At 43.6% G+C, this 16,711-nt stretch overlaps 1 long non-coding RNA gene across 3 annotated transcripts in view; it reads left to right on the top strand.

Annotated features, from left to right (window-relative positions):
* Positions 1 to 10,302: 10,302 nt before the first annotated feature.
* LOC105604721 (uncharacterized) overlaps positions 10,303 to 16,711 on the top strand; it is a 29,042-nt gene continuing 22,633 nt past the window's right edge. For all 3 annotated transcript variants that reach the window (XR_006057868.2, XR_006057869.2, XR_003586884.3), the window contains exons 1-2: positions 10,303 to 10,394; positions 10,621 to 10,666. This is a non-coding gene — a long non-coding RNA (uncharacterized LOC105604721). The remainder of the gene's footprint in view (positions 10,395 to 10,620; positions 10,667 to 16,711) is intronic.

Genomic DNA, 16,711 nt, shown 5'->3' with positions numbered 1-16,711 from the left:
GCCGTCGGAGCCCCCGCCGCGTGCGCAGGGTGGGGAGGAAGGGGAGGATGTGGTGAGCCGCTCCCGCAGGCCCCGCCCACGGAGCGGCCGGCTCCTCCCCCCCGGGAGGGAGAAAGAGGTGGGAGGGGGCCGGGCCCCCGGGGGCTAGGTCCACTGCTCCCCAAAGGTCGCCTGTTAGCGAGACACTTAGGGCCACCGGGGTGACGTCGCCTCCTCTGGACGGTGACATCACCCCCGCAGGCCTCACGGTCTTGACCTTTAAGGCAGGCGGGGAGGTGGTGAGCCGCCGCTTGTCACAGATGTAAAAACTGAGGCTCCCAGGGTGCGGAGGTGGCAAGGCGAGATCCGGGAGGTCCCCGGGGGTCTCAGCTCAGCGAGAAGCGTGAGAGCCCAGAGACCTGCCCAAGGTCCCGGGGAGAAGCGGTGTTTGCCCACTGGCCGGCTTCACTCATGCACACTGCCTGCCTGGCCCAGAAAGGGTATGAGTTTGGGACCGTCCCTCCTAAATTCTCTGCCCCTGTTTCCTTTGAATCCAGCTTCCTGCTGCAGGGAGCAGGATGCTACCTGCGTGCCATTGCGAAGACAAGCCGTTGGGCAGGTCACCACGGCTCTGAATGCCTCACTTTGCCCATCTGTCCAATGGGGAGACCTTGACTTTAATACATGGGAACTCAAAAAGGAAATAGTGAAAAGAAATTCTCCAGAGTGTTTTCATCTTGCCGACAAGCCAGGAGCCCTCCAGAGGGTCAGATGTCTCTGGGGACAAAATTCAACAAGTTCACACCCAGCAGCCTCAAAAGAGAGCTGATGCTACCACAACTAATACTGTCAGTATCCTGCCTTTTTTTGGGCACTAGGTCATCTCATTTATTTCACAAACCCTGTGAGGCAAATAAGATTATTCCTGTTATACAGCGGGAGACACCAAGACTCAGAGGGGGGCCGTATCACACTAGCAAAGAAGTGTCCTAGATAGGATGTGAACCTGGGCGGATGGGATTCCTAAGTCTGCACCAAGTTGTGGAAACAGGACCCAAACATTTCATCCTTGAATTACCAGGGTGGTGCTTTGTGCTATTTTGATGACACAGGTGGGCTCAAACACACATGCCATCTCCCCCCAAGCTGACTCATTTTTGGGAAACAGTTTGCAGCTAAGCCACATGCTCACTCCAGAGAAAAAGAGAAAGCATCTTGTTATTTATTCTTTTTTGTTTTTTTTCTTTCTCTAACTGTTTTTGAGGAAGTTAGTACAAATTCCCCTGTGGCTGATTTGAAGGATGTTGGCCCTACAGAGATTCTCTTCCTCACGACCGAACTATCTCGTATTCTCTGGAGCATATATTTTGTGAGGAAGCCAACTTTTCTTTTTCTCTTGATCGTCAGGGTGAGTTTTCTGATATCGTAGATGTAAGATCAAGAGGAGTAATAATCAAAAAAAATTTTTTAAGCAGAAAAAACAGCTAATATTTGCTGAAAGCTGATTCTATGCCAGGGTTATAAGGACTTTAAAGATGTATCATCTGACTTCCTTGGTGGCCTAGTGGTTAAGAATCCGCCTTGCAATGCAGGTGACACAGGTTCCATCCCTGGTTCCGGAAGATCCCACATGCGGTGGAGCAACTAAGTCCCTTTGCCACAACTACTGGGCACACGCACAAGTCTTGGGCACAAGCCCGTGCTCCACAAGCGAAGCCACAGAAATGAGAAGCTTACACACCTAGAGAGTAGCCCTCTCTCGCCACAACTACAGAAAGCCTGTGGGCAGCAAGGAAGGCCCAGTGCAAACAAAAATAATGAATATGTTAATTTTTTTAAAATGTATCATCTCACTTAAATCTCAGAAGAAGGTAGTTACTATTACCATCACTGACATCACCCTACTTTTACAGACAAGGAAACCAAGGCTCCGAGAGGTTACGTGACTTGTCCAAGGTCACACAGCTGGTGCTGGCAGAGTTGGGATTGGAACTCAGTCTTTCAGGCTCCTGAGTTTACATTTCTGGTCACTCACCAAGTTGTTTTTGGATGCTTGTTAACCCAAGGTTGGTTGAGCCCTCCTACCCTCCCTTCCAACTGCCTGCCTTCCTCTCTCCCCGTCTCTCCACCCACGCACTCACCCACTACCCACACATCCATTCTTCTAGGCCCACACCCAAGCAACCATCCATTCTCTCCCTGCAGCCTTCTCTCCACCAACACTGAACATGCCCTTGGCTATGGATGTGACATATTCTCCAGAAACATACACGAGTGATGGCCCTCCTGGAGCCTGGTATTCTGGTGGGAGAGACAGACAAAAAGAAGTAATGGAGGGACTTTCCTGGTGGTGGGGTAGTTAAGAATCCTCCTTGCAGGGGGTGCATGTTCCATTCCTGGTCTGGGAACTAAGATCCCACATGCCACGGGGCCACTAGGCCCACGCTTTGCAACAACTGCACAGCGAAGAGCCCTCATGCAACAATAAAAGGAGATCCTGAGTGTGAAGGAAGGTCCAGTGTGTGGCAACTAAGACCCAGCACAGCCAAATAGATAGATTAATTAATTTAGAAAAAGAAGTAACGGATAAGCCAAGTGCAAACTGTTGCTGTTGTTCAGTCGCTGAGTCATGGGGACTCTTTGTGATCCCGTGGACTTCAGCATGCCAGGCTTCCCTTTCCTTCACCATCTCCTGCAGTTTGCTCAAATTCACGTTTATTGAGTCAGTGGTGCCATCCAAACATCTTGTCCTCTGTCATCCCCTTCTCTTCCTGCCCTCAGTCTTTCCCAGCATTGGGGTCTTTTCCTTTGAGTCAGGTCTTTACATCAGGTGGCCGAAGTATTGGAGCTTCAGCTTCAGCATCAGTCCTTCCAATGAATATTCAGGACTGATTTCCTTTAGGACTGACTGGCTTGATCTCCTTGCTGTCCAAGGGACTCTCAAGAGTCTTCTCCAACACCACAGTTCAAAAGCACCAATTCGTTGGTGCTCAGCCTTCTTTATGGTCCAACTCTCACATCCGTACACGACTACTGGAAAAACCATAACTTTGACTCTACGGACTTTGTTGGCAAAGTGATGTCTCTGCTTTTTAATACACTTTCTAGATTTGTCGTAGCTTTTCTTCCAAGGAATAAGCAGATAAGAGGTCTAGAGCGTGACACAGAAGGGGCACTGTGGATGGTAAGAAATACCCTAGCCGTAGGGGAAGCATTTTAGGCAGAAGGACCTGCAGGGGCAAAGGTACTGAGAAGGAAAGAGTGTGGCTCACTCCAGGAATTTGGGATCAGTGTGGGGAACAGAGTGAGCAAACAAAGGAATGCTAGGAGGCGGAGTCGTGGGAGTTCTACTGGCTGCACACCAGCTAGGGTGAAGAAGGTAGATTTGCTTCCAAGGGCAATCGGATGTCATCTGAGGATTCCTCATAAGAGTGGTTTAATCTGATTTACATTTTCAAAAGAGGGCTCCAGCCTTGATTTAGGGAGTGGGTGAGATGTAGCAGGGGCGACCTAATTCCTGGTATTTAAAAAGTAGATGCTTGAGAGTACTTGAGAAGCTAGGGCCATCATCTTTCAGTCAAATGCATATGTGTGGGACCCTTCAAGTTCTACTGGCAGTAACCAATGCAGATACAAGAATGGGGCAGTAGATGATAAGAACTATCTATATTGTTGTGGGGATTATTAAAGAACTGAGAGAGCAATTTAATACAATTAATAGTTCAAATGCCTTCTTGGTCTTCAAATTGTGACTGCCTGCATAAAATGCCAACTTCCGCTCTCATTATTCTGCTAATCAACAATCTTCTTTCAATATGAACAACATTTTCCTTATTTCAGTATAATCTTTTTTTTCCCCAAAGAAAATGTTTCTGTTATTATTTTTCTTTTTAAGTAGATGCTTTTAGGGACTTTCCTGGCAGTCCAGTTAAGCAAGGTTAAGACTCCATACTTCCACTTCAGAGGGTGTGGGTTTGATCCCTGGTCAGGGAAGTAAGATCCCACATACCGTGAAGCATGGCCAGAAACTTTTAATAATAATAATAATAATATATTTTTAAAATTTAAAAGTAGATGTTTTTGGAGGTGGAAAGTTAACAGTTGCGTGTCTTTTGAGGTGGACCTGAGTCCCCTCAGAAATAGATCTAAGTTGAGGGAAGGGTCCCTTAAGGGGCCTCTTTGGGTCTGTGCCTGTCTGGTGAGTGTGGCCTCAGAGGTCTCAGAAGAGGATGAAGTAAGATCTCTCAACACCCCCGAGTATTTAAAGCTGGTCAATGGGGAGGAAGTGGTTAATTTGCATTTCAGCCAAGGGGCCCACTGGGAAAAAAATAATTGAGACAACCCCTCCTTCAACCCATTTCCTCTTTTTTATTTTTATTTCAGCAGTTTTATTGAAGTACAATTTACATAGCATCAAAGTCAGCCATTAGAAGTGTACAGTTCACTGAGTTTTAGTAAGTTTGCTGAGTTTTGGAACCATCTAATCTTTTGCACATTTCCAAAAAGGCCCCTTGCTCCTGTTTGCAGTCTCATCCCTACTCTCAGCCCCAGTAGTCTCTTCTCTGTCACTACTGATCTTCCCTTTTCTTTTCTGATTCACATTGAATCATGCATGTGGTCTTTCATGTCTGGTTTCTTCTATTTTGCATAATGTGTGTGAGTTTCATCTGCCTGGTAGCATGTACTTCATTTTTATCACCAAATCATATTGTACCACACTGGTATGCCACTTTTGGTTTACCCATTCATTAGCTGTTGGAAGTTGAACTGTGAAAGAATTATTCATATCTTTATTATGAATAATACCACTCTGAACATTTCCATGCAAATCTATGTGCAGACATGCATTTCAAATCTTTTGGGTCTATACCCAGGAGTGGATGACTGGGCCATATGTTCATTCTATGTTTAACTTACTGAAGAGCTGACAAACCGTTTTCCACAGCAGCTGCACCATTTGACATAACCCCCAGCAATGAGCATGCCAATTGCTCCACATCCCTGCCAACACTTACTATTTTCCTTTCTTTCTACAGCCACCTTAGTGGGTATAAAGTGGTATCTCATTGTGGTTTTGCTTTGCATTTCCCTGACGGTTAATGATGCTGAACACCTTTTCATGTGCTTGGTAGTCATTCATAGATCTTTTTTTTTTTTTGGAGAAATGTCTATTCAAGTCCTTTGCGTATTTCTATTTTTGTTCATTTATTTTTAAAATACGTATTTATTTATTTTATTTTTGACCATGGAGGGTCTTCGATACTGCACGCCGGCTTTCTCTAGTTGCTGCGAGCAGGGGCTACTGTTCGCGTGCACCGGCTTCTCACGGCGGCGGTGGTGTCTCTCCTTGCCGAGCACAGGCGCTCTAGGGCGCCTGCGCTTCAGCAGTTGCTGCTTGCAGACTCCGTAGTTGTGGCTCATGGGCTCTAAAGTGCTGGCTCAGTAGTTATGGCGCACAGGCTTAGTTGCTCCCAGGCATGTGGGATCTTCCCAGACCAGGGATGGAACTGCCGTCCCTTGCATCGCAAGGCAGATTCTTAACCATGCACCATCAGGAAAGTCCCTCCTTTGCCTGCTTTTAAATTGGGCTGGGCTATAGACTGTCCCATTGACCAAAACAATCATATGTGGAAATCCTAACCCCCAAATGTAAGGGTATTAGAAGGTGGGGCCTCTGAGAGATGATTAGGTCACAAGGGCAGAGCCTTCATGAATGGGAAAAGTGCCTTTATAAATGAGACTCTAGAAAGACAGGTGGCTCCTTCTATCATGTGAGGACATGACATGGAAACAGGCTTTATCTGGCACGTACGGGCACCTACGGGCATCTACTGGCACCTTGATGTTTGGACTTCCCAGTCTCTAGAACTGTGAGAAGTAACTTCTGTTGATTATAAGCCACCCAGTCTACTGGGTTTTGTTACAGTAGCCCAAACAGACTAAGACAGATTGTCATTTTTTTTAAAATTTGGCCGTGTCGGGTCTTAGCTTTGGCACACGTGATCTCCATTGCAGCGCCTGGGCTCTTCCTCGTGGTGCGCAGGCTTCTCTAGGTGTGGGTCAAGGACTCAGTAGTTGCAGCACATGGGTTTAATTGCACCTTGGCATGTGGTATCTTAGTTCGCCAGTCAGGGATCAAACCTTCGTCCTCTGCATTGCAAGGTGGATTCTTAACCACTGGACTGCTAAGGAAGTCCCTCATTTTGTTATTGAGTTATAAGGGTTCATTATATTTTCTGGATACAAGAATATATATACCAGACCCATTATAAGTATACCTGGTACATATATAAGGGTCTTTATGTATACCAGACCCTTATCAGATATATGATATGCAAATATTTTCTTTTATTCTGTGATCATCTTTTCATTTATAGTGTCCTTTGAGGCAGGGAGGTTTTAATGTCTATGAAGCACAGTTTATCTCTTTTTCCTTTTGTTGCCCATTCTTTTGGTGTCATGTCTAAGAATCCATCACCAGATCCAAGGACATGAAGATTTACTTCCTCTAACAGTTTTATTTGTTATTAATTTCTGTATATGATGTGAGATAAGGGTCCAACTTTCTTTTTTGTATGTAGATATCCAGTTGCCCCACCCACTGATTCTTAAGAGACTGTTCTTTCACCCGTTGAATTGTCCTGGCATCCTTGTCCTTACATGCGTGCATTTATTTCTAGACTCTTGATTCAATTCCATTGATTTCGATCTCTATCCTTATGCCAGTATCACACTGTTTTTATTTTTTTAACTAGTTTTTGTTGGAGTATAGTTGCTTTACAATGCTGTGTTAGTTTCTGCTGTGCAGCAAAATGAATCAGCTGTACACACATGATTACTGTCGCTTCACAGTAAGTTTGGAAATTGGGAATTTGAGCCCTCCAGCTCCATTGTTCTTGTTTGCTTGGTTTTTGTTTCATTTTTTAAATTTTTATTAGAATGCAGTTGATTTACAATGTTGTGTTAGTTTCGGGTATATAGCAAAGTGAATCAGTTATATATACGTATATCCACTGTTTTTGGATTCTTTTCCCAGATAGGTCATTACAGAGTACGGAGCAGAGTTCCCTGTGCTATACAGTAGGTCCTTATTTTATATATAGTAGTATGGACATGTCAATCCCAATCTCCCAAGTTATCACTTCCTCCTCTTTCCCCCTCTACCCACCCCCACCAGCTGCCAGTAACCATAAGTCTGTGTTTTGGCTCTTCTGGGTCCTCTGCAATTTCCTATGAATTTTAGGATCAGCTTCTCCATTTCTGAAAGAACAAAAGGCTATTTGGATTTTCATAGGGATTGCATTATCGGTTGTTTTGAAGAATAGTGTCATCTTAACAATGTTAATTCTTGCATTACATGAGCATGGGATGGTTTTTCATTTACTTAGACTTTTACTATCTTTCAGCAGTGTTTTGTAGTTTCCAGTGTGTAAATCTTTCATCTATTTGGTTAAATCTATTCCTAAGTATATTATGACTTCTGATACTGTTATATATGAAATTGTCTTCTTTCCTGAATTACCTTTTTGCACTGTTCATTGGTGGTATTTGGAAACAGCTAACTTCTGCATGTTAATCTTGTACCCTGCCATTTTGCTTAATTCGTTCATTGGCTCTAACAATTTCTTTGTGGATTCTTAAGGGTTTTCTAGATATAGTATTATATCATCTGCAAATAGAGGTATTTCACCTTTTCCTTTCCAGTTTCTCCTATTTCTTTTTCTTGTTTAATTGCTCTGGCAAAAACTTTTAGTACAGTGTTGAGTCTCAGTGGTGACAGCAGGCATCCTTGTTTTTGATCTTAGGGGGAAAAGCTTTGATCTGTCATATATCTTGTGTTAACTGTGGGTTTTTCACATATGGCCTGTATGACGTTGAGGGATTTCCATTCTATTCCTAGCTTGCTAAGTGTTTTTATCATGAAAGGGTGTTGAATTTTATCAAATGCTTTTTTTTTTTTTTTTTGCATTAGTTGAGATGATCATACGGGTATTTCCTCATCTTATTATTGTGGGGTACTACATTGATTAATTTTCTTACGTTGAACCACTCTTGAATTCCTGGAAAAACCCTACTTGGTCATGGTGTCTAATCCTCTTAACATGTGATAGGATTCGGTTTGCTGGTATTTTGTTGAGGATTTTGTATTTACATTCCTAACGGGTATTGGCACATAATGCAGTTTTTTTCTTCTTCTGCTATCTGCATCTGGCTTTGGTATCATGGAATGACTTATGACGTGTTCCCTCCTCTTCTGTTCTGTGGAAGAGTTTGAAAAGGATAGATATTAATTCTTCCTTAAATGTTTCGTAAAATTTATCAGTGAAGCATTTCTGACTCTGGAATTTTCTTTGTTAGGAGGCTTTTGATGACTAATTCAATGCTTTCTTATACATCTGTTTAGCTTTTCTATTTCATTTTGAGACAGTTTTGGCAATTTATGTCTTTTAAGGAATCTTTCCATTCCTAAATGGATAATTAGGTTATCCAATTTTTGACATGCAATTGTTTATTCTCTTATAATCTTTACTTCTGTAAGGTTGGTAGTAACAAGCTCATTTCCATTTCTAATTTTAGTTGGTTGCATTGTCTTTTTTGCTTAATCCAGCTGAAGTGTTATCAACTGCGTTGATCTTTTCAAATGAACAGTTTCTTGGTTTTGTTGATCTTCTCCATTGTTTTTCTATGCTTTGTTTCATTTGTCTCCACTTTAATCTCTATCATTTCCTTCCTCCGTCAGTTCTGAGGTTTAATTTGCTCTTATTTTTCTAGTTCCTTGAGATCTAGTAGTAGCAGTGTTAGTGGTTCAGTAGTGGCCGACTCTTTGTGATCCCATGGACTGTAGCCCACCAGGCTCCTCTGTCCATGGGGATTCTCCAGGCAAGAATACTGGAGTGAGTTGCCACTCTCTTCTCCAGAGGATCTTCCCGACCTAGGGATCGAACCCGGGTTTCCTGCATTGCAGGCAGATTCTTTACCATCTGAGTTACAGGGAAGTCCTTCCTTCAAGTGTATAGTTAGGTTACTCATTTGTAGCAACAAGTGGTGGAGGCCATTCAAATATTCTTTCTGCCCCTTTCTCTCCCCTCCTTCTGGGACTCTTATAATGCATATATTGACATGGGGGTCTCACAGGTCGGTTAGGCTCTGTTCATTTTCTTCACTTTTTTTTCTTTATACACCTCAAACTGGATAATTTCAATTTGCCTATCTTCAAGTCACTGACTCTTTGTTTTGACTGCTTCAGATCTGATGTTGAATCCCTCTGGCAAATTTCTCATTTCAATATTTACTTTTCAGCTCCAGAATTTTTATTTGGTTCCTTTAAATAACATCTATCTTTTAATTAATATTCTGTCTTAGTTCATACATCATTCTGGTTTGAGTTCTTCATCCATGGTTTCTTTTAGCATTTTGAGCATATTTAAGACACCAGACTTAAAATCTTTGTCTAGTAAGTCCAATGTCTGGACTTCTTCAGGGACGCTTTCTGTCAAATTCTTTTCTCGTTGTTTGTTTGTTCCTTGTGAATGGGCCGTGATTTCCTATGCCGTTTTGTTACTGTTGAAAACTGGATTCTGGATATTATAAGGTGATAACTCTGGCAATCAGATTCTCCTCTGCCCCAGCAGGATTAGCTTTCATTGTTTGTCTCGGCTACATCCATCCATTTGTTTAATGACTCTTCCCATCTCTTTTTGCAAAAACTGTATTTTTGCCATTGTAGGTTCACTGCAGTCTCTGTTCCATTATCTTGGCAGCCAGCCAACGACCTGATGGAGATTTCCTTAAACGCCTGGTGCCTGAATGAGTAAGGTACACCAGAACAAAAAGTATTTTCGCAGTCTGAGACCAGCTCTGAGCTTAGCGAGGCTGACTACAGCTACATTTTAGCTTTCATCTTAGCTTTTTGCCTGTTTGTGAATAGTCCAGAGATCAGCCCGAGGTGCAGACCTAGGGCCCTATTGTTGTTGTTGTTGGTTTTTTTTGTGTGTGTGCATGCATTCAGCCCTCGGCATCTCCACTGCACTCCAGATCCTGTGGTGCAGATGGAAGCCTTTCAAAGCCTTTGTATTTTCCTCTTCAGCCTCCTCTTCCCAGTCTTTTTGGTCTGTCTGCTGCTTGTTCCTTCCATCCCTCCTTGCCCCAGTTGGGCAGTGTATGTCTTTAAATTATTTCAACAGACATTGCCTAGGAAGCAGCTCCAGTCTTGAAAGAGTTTCAGGGAGGTGCAAAACAAAGGCAAATGCCTAAGCCAATCCCTCAAGACGCTACCAGACAGATCAAAAGGTACAACCACAATTCTTTGAGAACAAAGGCTCTGTTACCCTTTCTTCCTCCAGCAAAACACACCAAAAATGCAGGCCACTGTTCTTGCACCCACCTCAGAGCTGGGGAGAAGGAAACTTAAGCAGGTAAGCAAAAATGCCACAACACGTTCTGAGCAAAGATTAAGAGTCTCTTTTTGGGGTAAGCAGTCCCCTGGTTGCTTTACAGTTTTGATTAGATTCCGAGAAAAAAGTCTATTTTGACAGTTTCTGCCAGCTTCATGCGTGCTTCAGTGGGAAAGACTGATCCTTGAAATTCTGTACATTTTAAAGCTTATTAAAGTGCCATTTCACCATTATTTTTCTTTTGTAGATTGCAATTTTGGTGCCATATCTAAGCACACTGTACCTAACCCAAGGTAACAAAATTTTTCTTTATGTTTTCTTCGAACTGTTTCATTATTTCAATTCTTATGTTTAGCACTATGGTCCATTTTGAGTTAATGCTTGTGTACAGTGTGAGAGGACAATCTAAATTTATCTTTTTGCATGTGAATATTCCATTGTCCCAGCATAATAAGTTAAAGAAAAAACATCTTTTCTCCATGGAATTACCTCGGCACCTATTTTGAAAATTAATTAGCTATAAATGTATGGGTTTATTTCAGGACTCTATTCTGTTCCATTGCTTTATGGTCTATCTGTGTGCCAGTATCACACTCTTGATTACAGTAACTTTGTAGCAAGTTTTGAAATTTGGAAGTGAAAGTCATCCAACTTTATTGGGCTTATTCAGAATTGTTTTGTCTATTCTGGCTTGGTTGGATTTCCACGTAAGTTTTAGGATTAGCTTGTTAACTTCTGCAAAAATATCTCCTAGGATTTTGACAAGGATTGTATTGAATCTATAGATCAATTAGGAGAAATGTACCATCTTAAAAATATTGTCTTCTGCTCCATACCCATGAACTAGCTCTCTGTTTATATAGATCTTCCAAAATTTCTTTCAGGCACCTCTTTCCTCATCCATTTGCTTTTGATCCCCAACATCACCAACACTGCAGGGCTCCTTTGATGGGCCAGATGCTCTGCTGAGAACCCTAGCCAAGGAAGGGCAGGAGGCGTTTCACTGAAAACTCATCAGAGACAAAAGTAACATCTAGAGGGTCTTGGCAGGAGGGCTGTGTTTTACACATATGTGTCTGACACTTGGAGCCCTCTTTTCACTGTTACCCTCATAGAGCGGATTTATTTCAAGAACAATGGCTGAATATAAAGGAAAAACAAATAAACAGCTAAACTATAACAACTATAGTATCAAATAAATTACAGTAACAAATAAACAGTTACTTTAACTGTCCTCAGTCAAAGTAACACTGAAGGGGTAGGATTATCCTGCTTTAAAGACTCATCTTGGTTTATTTCAGGCACTGGACCATTAAGGCTCTCATTTAAGCATGTGATAATGATGTCATAGAATTTTGTAAATCTCTTCCTCAAATTAGTCTCCCTGGGTGGGCTGATCTGATTCTCCCAGCCATCAATCATATTATAGCTGTTTGAGGCAGGAGGGGTGCCTGTGGTTTCCCTAGCCACAATTTCCAAGACAAGGATTCAAGCACATGTGATGGATTTGGGGAGTGATCCCAGGAAACACTTGCATGGGAGTGGGGAAGTGAGGCAGGGCAGGAAGCCACTAGAGAGCTCTAAGGAACACATTACTACTATGGCAACTTAGAACTCTTTTTTTTTTTAATTGGAAAATAGTTGCTTTGGGGATCCCTGGTGGCTCAACGGTAAAGAATCCACCTGCAATGCAGGAGATGTAAGAGATATGAGTTTGATCCCTGGGTCAGAAAGATCCCCTGGAGAAGGGAATGACAACCCACTCCAGCATTCTTGCCTGAAGAATCTCATGGACAGAGGAGCCTGGCGGGCTACGGTTCATGGGGTCTCAGTCAGACACGACTGAAGGGACTTAGCACACATGCATGGTTGCTTAACAATATTGTGTTAGTTTCTGCTGCACAGCAGGGTGAATCAGCTATACAGATACGTATATCCCCGCCCTCTTGGAACCTCCCTCCCACCCACCCCCAATTCCACCCCTCTAGGTCCCCCAACATGGTCACTACGGAGCACCGAGCTGAACTCCTTGAGCTGTACAGCGGCTTCCCGCTAGCTATATCTATTTAGTACACAGCAGTGTGTATACGCCAATCCCACTCTCTCAGTTCATCCCACCTCCCCTCCCCCTGCCCTATGCCCACACGGCCATTCTCTACACCTTTGTCTCTATTCCCGCCCTGCTTATAGGTTCATCTGCCTCTAGGTTCAGTTTTCTAGATTCCACATATATGCGTTCATATATGATATTTGTTCTTCTCTTCCTGACTTCATTCTGTCTGACAGTCTCTAGGTACATCCACATCTCTGCAAATGACCCAATTTCGTTCCTTTTTATGGCAACTGGAACTTAATCCAGTTAATTTCTCCAAACTGTAGCAGATTAAGGAACAAGGAAGTCGGGGTGTTTCTTGGCTAGGACCCCATGTGTCGTTAGGAGGGGGCGGCTTCCAAGAGCACTTCAGCTGCCCAATGGTGTGTACCTGCCCCCAAAATAAGCCTTCAGGCTGCTGGCTGCAAGTATAGGCAACGAGAACGTCTCAGTGCCTAGAGCTGAGGGGATGGGGGCGAAGCTCCGACTTCTGCTACAAAGCGAATGGCAGCAACCGCTGCCTCCCAGCTTCCACCCTGTACTTCTTCCTCCCATCAGAACCGCAACGTAATTCTGGTCAGCAACATGCCCAGCTAACAGACCACTTCCCAATCTTGCTTGCAGCTAATGATGAGAAGTTTCAAATGGGGCTTCTGAGAGCACCCTTTGGCCCTCCTACTCTTCCAGTTCCTTCTTTCTCCTGCCTGAAGTATAGATGTGATGGCTGGAGCTCTGGCAGCCATTTGGAACCAAAGGGAAAGGTCAAGAAAATCACAGAGAACTTGATGCTGATATCACATGTTATGAAGCGATATCAGCAGCTACTTGCCTTCAGGCTTCACATTACACAGGTGAATAGGCTTTTAAGTAATTCAGCCCAGTGGTTGTTCTCATACCATCTGAACTAGCATAAAGAAAATGGGTCTTACTGTATACCCAGATTGGTAGAACAGCTTATGCCAGGTACATATAAAAATACTGACAAAGTCTAAATGAATGAGAATGAGAGGTTTGTATTAATAACTGATGAAACATTGATATCATGGAATACTCCACAGATATTAAAATGGGATAATTTCTTTGTATATAAAAGAGACAATATAGAAATAGATTCCTATATCATTTAAAATCAAAAGGTATAATAGATCAAGTGAGAAAATCAAGCTTCATGAGTATAAGTACCACGTGCAATTTCAGAGTCATACCTTTGTAGGGAGGTGCCTCATACTTTTAAAATCCTTTACATTTATAAAAACAAAACAAGACTGGAACACTTCTGTTTGGGGTTTTGGCTGCTGCACAAGAACTCTAAGCACCCTGATGAGGCCGTGCTGTGGGGAAGCCCAGCTGCACGGAGAAATCATGTGTAGGTTTTCTGGTCAGCTGCCCTGTTTTTGAGTCACTCTGACCCAGGTGACCATACTTTGGCCACCTCGTGCGAAGAGCTGACTCACTGGAAAAGACTCTGATGCTGGGAAAGATCGAGGGCAGGAGGAGAAGGGGTAACAGAGGTTGAGGTGGTGGGATGGTATCAGTGTCTCAACAAACATGAGTTTGAGCAAACTGCAGGAGATAGGGAAGGACAGGGAGGCCTGGCGTGCTGCAGTCCATGGGATTGCAAAGAGTCGGATATGACTGAGCAACTGAACAATAACAATGACCCAGTTGCCATACCTGCAGGTGACCCAGCCATCAGATATTCCAGCCCTCAGCTGTTAAGTCGCCCAAAGCTTTCAAATCTTTCCAGCTCTGGGAGTCCCCTGGTAGTCTAGTGGTTAGGATTCAAAGCTTTCACTGTCATAGCCTGGGTTCAATCCCTGGTCTGGGACCTGAGATCCCTCAAGTCACACAGTGTGGTCAAAAAAAAAAAAAAAAAAATCTCCCCAGTTCAAGTTCCAGACACTATGGAGAAGAACCAATCTATCCCTGCTGTGTACTGTCCAAATGTCTGACTCACAGAATCCATGATCAGGACAAACTGTTTAAAGTCACTAAAGAATGATGATAATAAACAAAGGGAGGGAATGTAATCTTCCATTCTACCCCCTTCCTTTCTCCTGCTCCCTGGAATGTGGGCACTGTGGTGGCCATCTCGGGCAAGGCAGACAAGGGTAATATCCTAAAAGTGGCGCAGAAGCAGGACAGAAGGAGCCTGGGTGCCTGAATGCCCTGTGGAGTACCACTCAACCCTGGACACCTCGGTTGGTCTACACTGTGACATGTGAGGGAAAAAAAAACACACAAAACTCTTATTTAAGCCACCATGAACTTAAGTTCCTGTTGCATGCAACTGAACCTGTATTTGAACTAAGACAGATACAGATTTGCATGTGGAGGCAGATATAGACATAGAGATGGGGCTTCCCAGGTGGCACAGTGATAAAGAATCCACCTGCCAAAGCAGGAGAAGCAAGAGGTGCAGATTCGATCCCTGGGTTGGGAAGATCCTCTGGAGTTGGAAATGGCAACCTACTCCAGTGTTCTTGCTTGGAGAATTCCATGGACAGAGGAGCTTGGCAGACTTACAGTCCTTGGGATCTCAAAGAGATGGACACGACTGAGCACACACAAGGTGCAGAAACAGTCCTGACTGATGGATAGATCCCCTTCCGGGACTTGTTATGGAAAAAAGGTTAAAACTGACACAGGCAACCAGCAATCTCTGTCAAGTGCTAGAAACTAAACTAAACAAATTGTATTACACAGGGCCTGTTACCAACAGTATTATTCCAGTTGCAGTAGGAGGAAACCAAACCAAGCAAGTTTAGTAAACCTGGGAATGCATTGTAGCAGGTCAGAGCTCGGAAATGAATTCCCTCCCACCGCAGTGGGGATCTCTCTGCAGCATCTGTAGACTGCAAACTCCCAATTCACGAGTTCTGCAGTCAGAGTGGAAAGGAAGAGTTCCCATGGACTCCAGCCAGAAAATTCCCAGGGAATTATCTGCATCGGCTTGGACTGAATCACAGACCAATCTATGTGCCAGTCTGGGGTCAAGGAAGGCTCAGCTTAAGTCACCTGGCAATCCCGATGCTGGTTACTGTGGCCAGAACGAAGGAGGCTCAGATGGGGTAATTGCCAACCCATATCTGTGGTTATCATCAAAAGAAGGAGGGTTGGGTATAGAGTTATGCTGTGCAGGCAGTAGTCGTCACATGTACCAATATTATTGCTAAGGACTGAATTGCTCACACCTCCCCCGCCCATTCATAGCTTGAAGTTCAAATTTCCCATCTGATACTATCTGGAGATAGAGCCGTTGGAAGGGAATTAAAGTTAAATGAGGTCATAAAGGGTGAAGCCCAAATCTTATAAGACTGTGGCTTTATAAGAAGAAGAAGAGACACCAGCGTTCTCGCCCCACCCTCTCTCTCTCTCTCTACCACGCCCCCACGACCTTGTGAAGACTCAGCAAGAAGGTGGCTGTCTGCAAGCCAGGGAAAGAGCCCTCACTCAAACCCAACCATACCAAGTTCCTGGCTCAGACTTGATCTCAGACTTGCAGCCTCCATAACAGTGAGAAAGTAAATTTCTGTCCTTTAAGCCTGACCCACCCTGCCACCCCCATCTATGGTATTTTGCTATGGCAGCCTGAACAGACGAAGACATATTTCTCTGTATTAGTCAAGATTCTCTACAGAAAAACAGAACCTGAACACAATTATTAATAACAAGATTGTTTACATTTTTAAGGAATTCACCATCTAACAGGCATTGTACTAAGCTATCACTTTTAATTTCCCCCATTTCTAGACTCAAGGAAATGAAGGTGCAGGAGATTAAGCAACTTGCCCAGGATCATTGGGTTGGTAAATGGTCGAGTCAGGGTTTGAACCTGAGCAATCTAACTCCAAGTGTTAATAGGACTATATCTAGTTGATAGGAATTTTTAATTTAAAATTTTTTCTGTATTGATTTTTGGGGGGAGGGGCCCATGCTGCATGGCACGCAGGATCTAAGCTCCCTGACCAGGGACTGAACCTGTGCTCCCTGAAGTAGAATCAGGGGGCCTAACCACTAGACTTCCAGGGAATTCCCTATGTTGGTTTTTACTCTTATTTATTTATTTTAAATTTTCATTCGTTTATTTTTGGCCGCATTGGGTCTTCATTTCTTTGTGTGATCTTCCTCTAGTTTCACTGAGTGGGCCCTACTCTCTAGTTGCGGTGCCAGGGCTTCTCACTGTGGTGACTTATTGCGGCTCTAGGTGAGACGGCTTCAGTAGGTGTGGCATACGGCCTTAGTT

Source organism: Ovis aries, chromosome 24, assembly GCF_016772045.2.
Source record: "Ovis aries strain OAR_USU_Benz2616 breed Rambouillet chromosome 24, ARS-UI_Ramb_v3.0, whole genome shotgun sequence".
NCBI lineage: Eukaryota > Metazoa > Chordata > Mammalia > Artiodactyla > Bovidae > Ovis > Ovis aries.
Note: the sequence above shows the minus strand (reverse complement) of the source record. Positions and strands in the feature narration are given on the sequence as shown.